Source organism: Salvia miltiorrhiza, chromosome 1, assembly GCF_028751815.1.
Source record: "Salvia miltiorrhiza cultivar Shanhuang (shh) chromosome 1, IMPLAD_Smil_shh, whole genome shotgun sequence".
NCBI classification, from domain to species: domain Eukaryota; kingdom Viridiplantae; phylum Streptophyta; class Magnoliopsida; order Lamiales; family Lamiaceae; genus Salvia; species Salvia miltiorrhiza.
In genome coordinates, this window is record NC_080387.1 from 7,405,624 (window position 1) to 7,412,021 (window position 6,398).

Below are 6,398 nucleotides of genomic sequence, written 5' to 3' on the forward strand. Positions count from 1 at the left end.
TAATGATAACCAAGAAACGATCATCGGGCAAACGGAGCATTAATTCAATTTAATATTCCTTCAATTGGTATTAGAGCCCAGGATCAATTTCTTGGCTCTATTATTAATTTATGTACGATTAATAATGTGCGTTGTTTTTACTGCTGTTGTTCTTCGTGGTCTGTTGATTCGTGGAATACGTCGTTTGACGTTGTAATCGTTTTTCACCGCGAGAAAATCCGCGGTTAGATTAGGATTTCAATTGTATTTGTTTTTCCGTTGTAAATCTGTAAAATCTGAGGAACGAGACGAAGATGACGACGAATCAACAACGAAAGAACGACGTCGGTGTAAGGAGGAGACGTGCAGGGTGCCGTGCGGCAGGGCTGCCGGTGCCGAGGGCAGCGCGCGCACGGGCACTTGCGCGCCGTGTGCTGCGCGCGCCTGGTTAGGCGCTGGCGCGCCGTGTGCGCTGGAGGCTGCTGTGGGCTGGGGCTGGGCGAATGACGGGAAGCAGCCGGCGGGGGCGGTGCGCGCTCGGGGCTGTGCCTGCGCGCCCAGCGGGCGGCGCGCTGCCGCTGCTGTTGTCGCTTGCTGGAGCTCTTGCCGATACAGTCGCTGTGCGCTGGAGCTGCTGGAGGTGCCGCCGCCGATGGAGACGCTGGAGGGCCGCTGCTGTCGCCGTGCGTTGATGCTGCTGCTGCGCCCGCGCCGAGGCCTGCTGCTGCACGCCAAGGCTGCTGCTGCCGGGAGGCAGTTGCTGCCGTGCGCTGGGCTGCGGCTGTGTCCGTGTAATACCCGGGCTTTTGATGACGTGTTTAATTGCTTGAGTTTGAGTAATTAGGGTATAGATCCCTTGTTTGATTACTTGTACAAAGATGAGGAGTTATATGAAGTTTTCTTGTTTTTAAAAAGATGTTGAGATGTTCTTTTGATGATGTGGGATTTTATATCCGTAATTGAGTTTGAGTATTTGAATAATTCGAGATAATTATTTGAATGAGAACGGTGAACTCGGAAGTGAGATCTGAGTCCGTTAAGACGTTTTTGAAATTTTTGACTTTTTGACGATGAATAGTAAAATACTGCTATTTCGTCTTTTTGTCGACTTTCAAAATCTTACGTGCACGTCGTCGAGAAATATTCTTAATTTTTCGATACGAGTCCAATAATGAAAGTTTTTATTTTTGGACGATGAGTGAATAGTAAATCGGGATTTCTCGATAAACGAACCGAGCTCGTTTAACAGAATTTCGAGAACGAGCTTGCGTTTTCTATATTTATATAGAATTACGAGTGTAATGAAAGTGAGTAGGAGTTAAGAGGGTGAGTAACGAAGAATGTGGGTAATTAGTCGTTAAAACGAGACGAAACGGGATATTTAACGACTAACGGGTTAATATCTTAAATATCTAAGGCTACCCCACCAAAACCACCCCCCAAACCACCCAACACCCCTTTATCTACCTCACTCACGGCTGAATTCAGCCAACACACTCCAATCATCTTTGCTCTCTCTCACACACAACACCCAAAACACCTACTTATCACGCCAAACACCATTTTTAGCTTGGACGGAGGTTTCAAGCTCCGATTTGAGCACCGAGACGAGCACCGATCATTTTTTCGATCACGTATCTAAGAAGGTAAGATCTCTACCTACGTTTTGATGGTTTTCTTTTCGATTTTCGTCGACGTCGAAAAACGTCGATTCTCGACTTTATTTTGAAACGACGTCGGATCGTCGTGAAATTTTAGTATGTTGTTCTTGGGTAGATGTTGAGCATGTTTAATGAAGGGAGTAAGAACGGAACGAACCGTAGCTATGAAACCCATGAGGGCAGCCCCGTTTTTCACATATTAGCTTGTCTTTCGATTTTTGTTTGATCGTTTTGACTTGATATTTGTGCTTAGGGGTATGCTAGAATCGATATATATTAAATTCGTATTTTTCCAAGCATGAAAATTGTATAAGTTTTTAGAGTATGATTATTTAAATTCGTGAAGTTTGGGACGTTGCATAATGAATATTATTGCGTATATGTGTTCTACGATATCACATGAGCATGCTAATTGATTTACAATTTATGGATGATAATTGTTGAACGAAATTAAAACTGGAATTCTGTCAAAATTTTACAGCAGTTTCAAGCTTATGTTTCGATGAGTTTTCATTGCTTGATGGCTCTGAAATTTTAGTATGTTTATCTATGATATGTGTATTTCGTCTCTGCAAAATTTCATGTCTTTTGGATGATGTTTGCTATTTTAAAGATATTTTGAAAAACCCTTGACAGAATCTGTCAACTGTTGGTAGACTTCACAAAAACGTTTATATCTATTAATCCATGAAGGATTTTGCATCACCGTTTTTTTTAAACGAAACTAGACTTCAATACGTTTCTGAAAACATAAGATTTCGATTTTTATGACCTCTGAAATAGAGCAGTTTATTATTTCAAAAATGCCCTGTTCTGCTGTCATATTTTTCCAACAGTAAAAGTGTATGAGTTTCATTGTTTATTTGGCAGATCATATGAACGTTTTCTCTTGTGAAATTTTAACCAAATCTTCAAGGATACCTTTAGTTTTGGATGATTAAATTTGATGGAATTTTATTAAGGTTTGCCTTGGTTTCTAATGGCCTAAACAAAATTTGCAGAAACTGTCAATCTTTGACAGCCTGCACTAAAAGAGCAATATCTCCAAAAACCTTTAACCTTTTTGGTTAACTACCATTTTTAGAGTGAACTACACTTCATGAAGGTTTTGAGATCAATTGGTATGAGAGTTTATGATGATTGAGTTGGTTGTTATGAATTTTTAAAGATGACACAAAAACAGCAAAACTTTCTAGAAAACAACTTGATTATATTTGTTTTGATGGATGATACGATATGACTAAATGGTGTGAGTTGTGAGAGTTATGATTAACGCACATAAATATTGGTATCTGACACTCGAACAATTGGTGTCGAGTATAAATGATAGTTTACTGATAAAGAGTTTTGATGATTTTGAATTGTTTGGTTTGCGTTGAAAAGATGTCAAGATGTTAAGTTTTGAGTCGAGAGACGAGTTCACGTAGTGAGATTCACGCGATGAAATCTCGTGGCTGACATTATATATGAATGGGTCATGCCGAAATTTTTAGTGAAATTAGGATTTGAGCATAGTCAATTCTTGTTGACCCGTGACTCAAATACATGCCTAATGGAAAGTTTAACTTTCTAATTGGTTAATTAGACGAGATGAGAGCGAATAGATCTGCTAAGAAAGTGGACTTTTCGATGTGTTAAATATTTCTTTTAATTGAAATGCTGTTAATTATAACATAAGGATGTTATAATTAATGAGTAATGACGAGAGATAATAATTGTTATATTGATTAACAATCAAGAGAGATGAACATTAGAGATACTAATGTTTCATAAAAGAGATTAGATTATTAATCGAGGTTTCTTTTATAACTTCTCACCAATTCTTCATAACGATGAAGGTCCTTTTGGGAAGTAACGACTTGAGGGAGAGAGTGACGTTACTCATTGATACAGAGACACAACGAGGTGGGCATTACTTTTACTATACGTATGTAGAGATCCCCTACGTGTCGTAGGCCTCTTATACGAATGAATGCATGAGATGAATTAACTGTTAATTTCAGTTTTATATATCTATCAAACGAGTTTAATGTTACCTTTGAACAAGTTATTTCGTTACAAATTTTTGAACTGGAAAATATTACAACTGTTGTCTTGCCATAAAATGTTTAAATTTTAGTATGATATCTATCTGCTTTGGCTTTGCCAATGATGCAATCGAATTCGGGTCCTGAGCAGTTGATAGCTATCCTGCCAGGGCTAGTGTACACCAGTGACCGTGAGTCATCTAGCGGGTTGGCCGGTCAAGTGACCGTGAGAGGTTGCCACCTCTCCGGCACAAAGTTCCAGATATGATAGATTACAAGAGAACTTAGTCTGCAGACGAACTTTAAGAATCACAAATGAATTTAGTAAGCTTGGGCCTTTTTAGCGAAAAACTCCCTTGCTGTACTGTTTATGATGGCATGACAATTTACAGTTTTGAAGCATGTATTTTTATACCTAGGCATACGTGCCCACTGAGTGCTTTTGTACTCAGCCCTGCATATGTTTTCTAAATGTGCAGGTTGAGCTGATGTGATGATGGTGCTGCAATGAGCGGAGTCTCCAGGGTTGTTAATAAATAGTTAACCTGTCTAGAATATGTCTTCATACATATGTCTAGCTACTTTCCGCTGCAAGATGTTGTTGATGTTATAGTATGTTATGTCATACTTTGAGTCTTAAGAGAATGGTTTCATATGATGTATAACTTGATTAATGATATTAATTAAGTTTTATGTTGTCTTTCATAGACTGTTCAAAAGAGTATTAATGAGTAAATACGACGATTTTTCTTAGGTTGAGTAAGATTTACGGTTTCAAATGACGCCCCTTTCTTTCCCTTATTCTTTAACCCCATCCCTAGTCGTAGATCACTCGGCTTAACTATCCTTAGTTAAGGCGGGCTGTGACAGTCCGCGCCGTGTTGCCGAGAAGAAGGGCGGCGGCAGCTAAGGTTTCCAAACCCTAGCTGCGTGTCTCAAACCCTAGGGGGCCCAAACCCTAATTCCAACGACGGGCCTAATGTGTTCGGGCCAAGTTTATTTTTTGGGCTTTCTTTTCCATTTTAAATGTAATAGATTAGTTTTTGGGATTCCACGAATGGGTCACGAAGAATTTAATTCTTTTATTATGTTCTTTGCATGTCGTGGTGTTTATCCCTTATGCTCTTTACCTGCTTTTGTTCGTCTCTGCTTGTTAATATGCTTTATTAACTGCGCTTAGACAAGCATGATAGTAGGTTTATCGTTTTCTTAAGCATGTTTTTGAATTCTGTAAGCATGTTTTACATGTTGCGTTCTAGAAAACCATGATTAGGATTATGTGTTTGAGCATGTACAAACCTTTTGAAAGAAAAAAGACTAAGCTTAATAATTTTATGGATGATTAAAAATTATTTAGATTTCCACATGCGGTCTCTAGACAAAGTGTTTAGCAATATGAGTAACGGTCCACCCCACGTGGCTTACTTCGTATTTGTTTTCTCATAAGTTTGTCAGAAGAGGTTTCTATAAAAAATATTTAAACCATTAAAGTAGTGGGAGTTATGCAGTAACGGTCCACCACACGTGGCTTACTTGTGTAATTTTCACAAGTACTTTGGAGAATGAAATTAAATAAGATAACCAAGAAAATTAAATTGAAAGCGGCATGGTCCGAGTGAGTATGTCAATTTCGAGAATTTAATTTTCAAGGTTAAAATGTGGCCATTGTTTAGATATCATATCAAGTACAATGTACAACTCCCCCACGGAGTCCTTTCTTGATGATGATATGGTCTAGTCAAGGTGCCAACTATTAATTTCTTTTGTCAAAAGGTTAAGTTGACATGGAAATTAAATGACTAGTGAATAGTCTGGTTGAGGAGTTCGTGTGTAACTGTCCACCCCACGTGGCTTGCACATGGAATTCTTTGAGCCGTTGGAGGTTTCATTAATATTATTTTATCAAAAGGTTACAATATTATTGTTACGAATTATATGCGCTCATGTTCTTACATATTTATTTTGTTTACATTCAGATATGTCTATGTCTCCGATAATCTCTATTCTCGCCAACAATCCTCTCACCGGTCCTAACTATACCGAATGGAAACGCCACATAATGTATATTCTTGACGCTGATGAGCACAGTTTTGTGCTTACTACTCCACGTCCCGCGGCCTTAACTGATCAGTCAACTGATGCAGAACGTGAGGCGCATAGGAGGTGGCACAAGTCAAATAATATGGCCAAGTGCTATATTATGATGACTATGTCGCAAACTTTGCAACTCCAGCATCAGGGCATGGACGATGCGACTACGATCATGTTAAATCTCTCTGAGGTTTATGGAGAGTCCGAAAGATCTGCCCGTTTTAACATCATGAGAGAAATCTTAGCATGTGTTATGAGCGAGGGCAGTTCTGTGCACGATCATGTCATTCATATGATAAATTTGTTTGACAGGCTTGATCTGTTAGGAGGGGGTATCGAAGGCGAAGCCAAAGTCGATATCATCCTCAACACTCTCCCCAAATCCTATGAGAACTTCCGTCTCAACGTCGTTATGAGCAAGGCCAACTATACTCTTAATAAGTTGTTGAATGCTCTAGTTACGGCGGAGGGAGTCATGGGCACGCGAAAAGGGAAAGAGGTTCTTGTCGCTGCTAAGGGATCTACTTCTTCGTCGAAAGGCGGGAAAAAGAAGTGGAAGGGTCCAAAGGGCAAGAATGACAACGAAGCTAGTGGGAGTGGCAAAGCCAAAGTGAATGGCCCTAGCGGCAGCGTGAAGAAG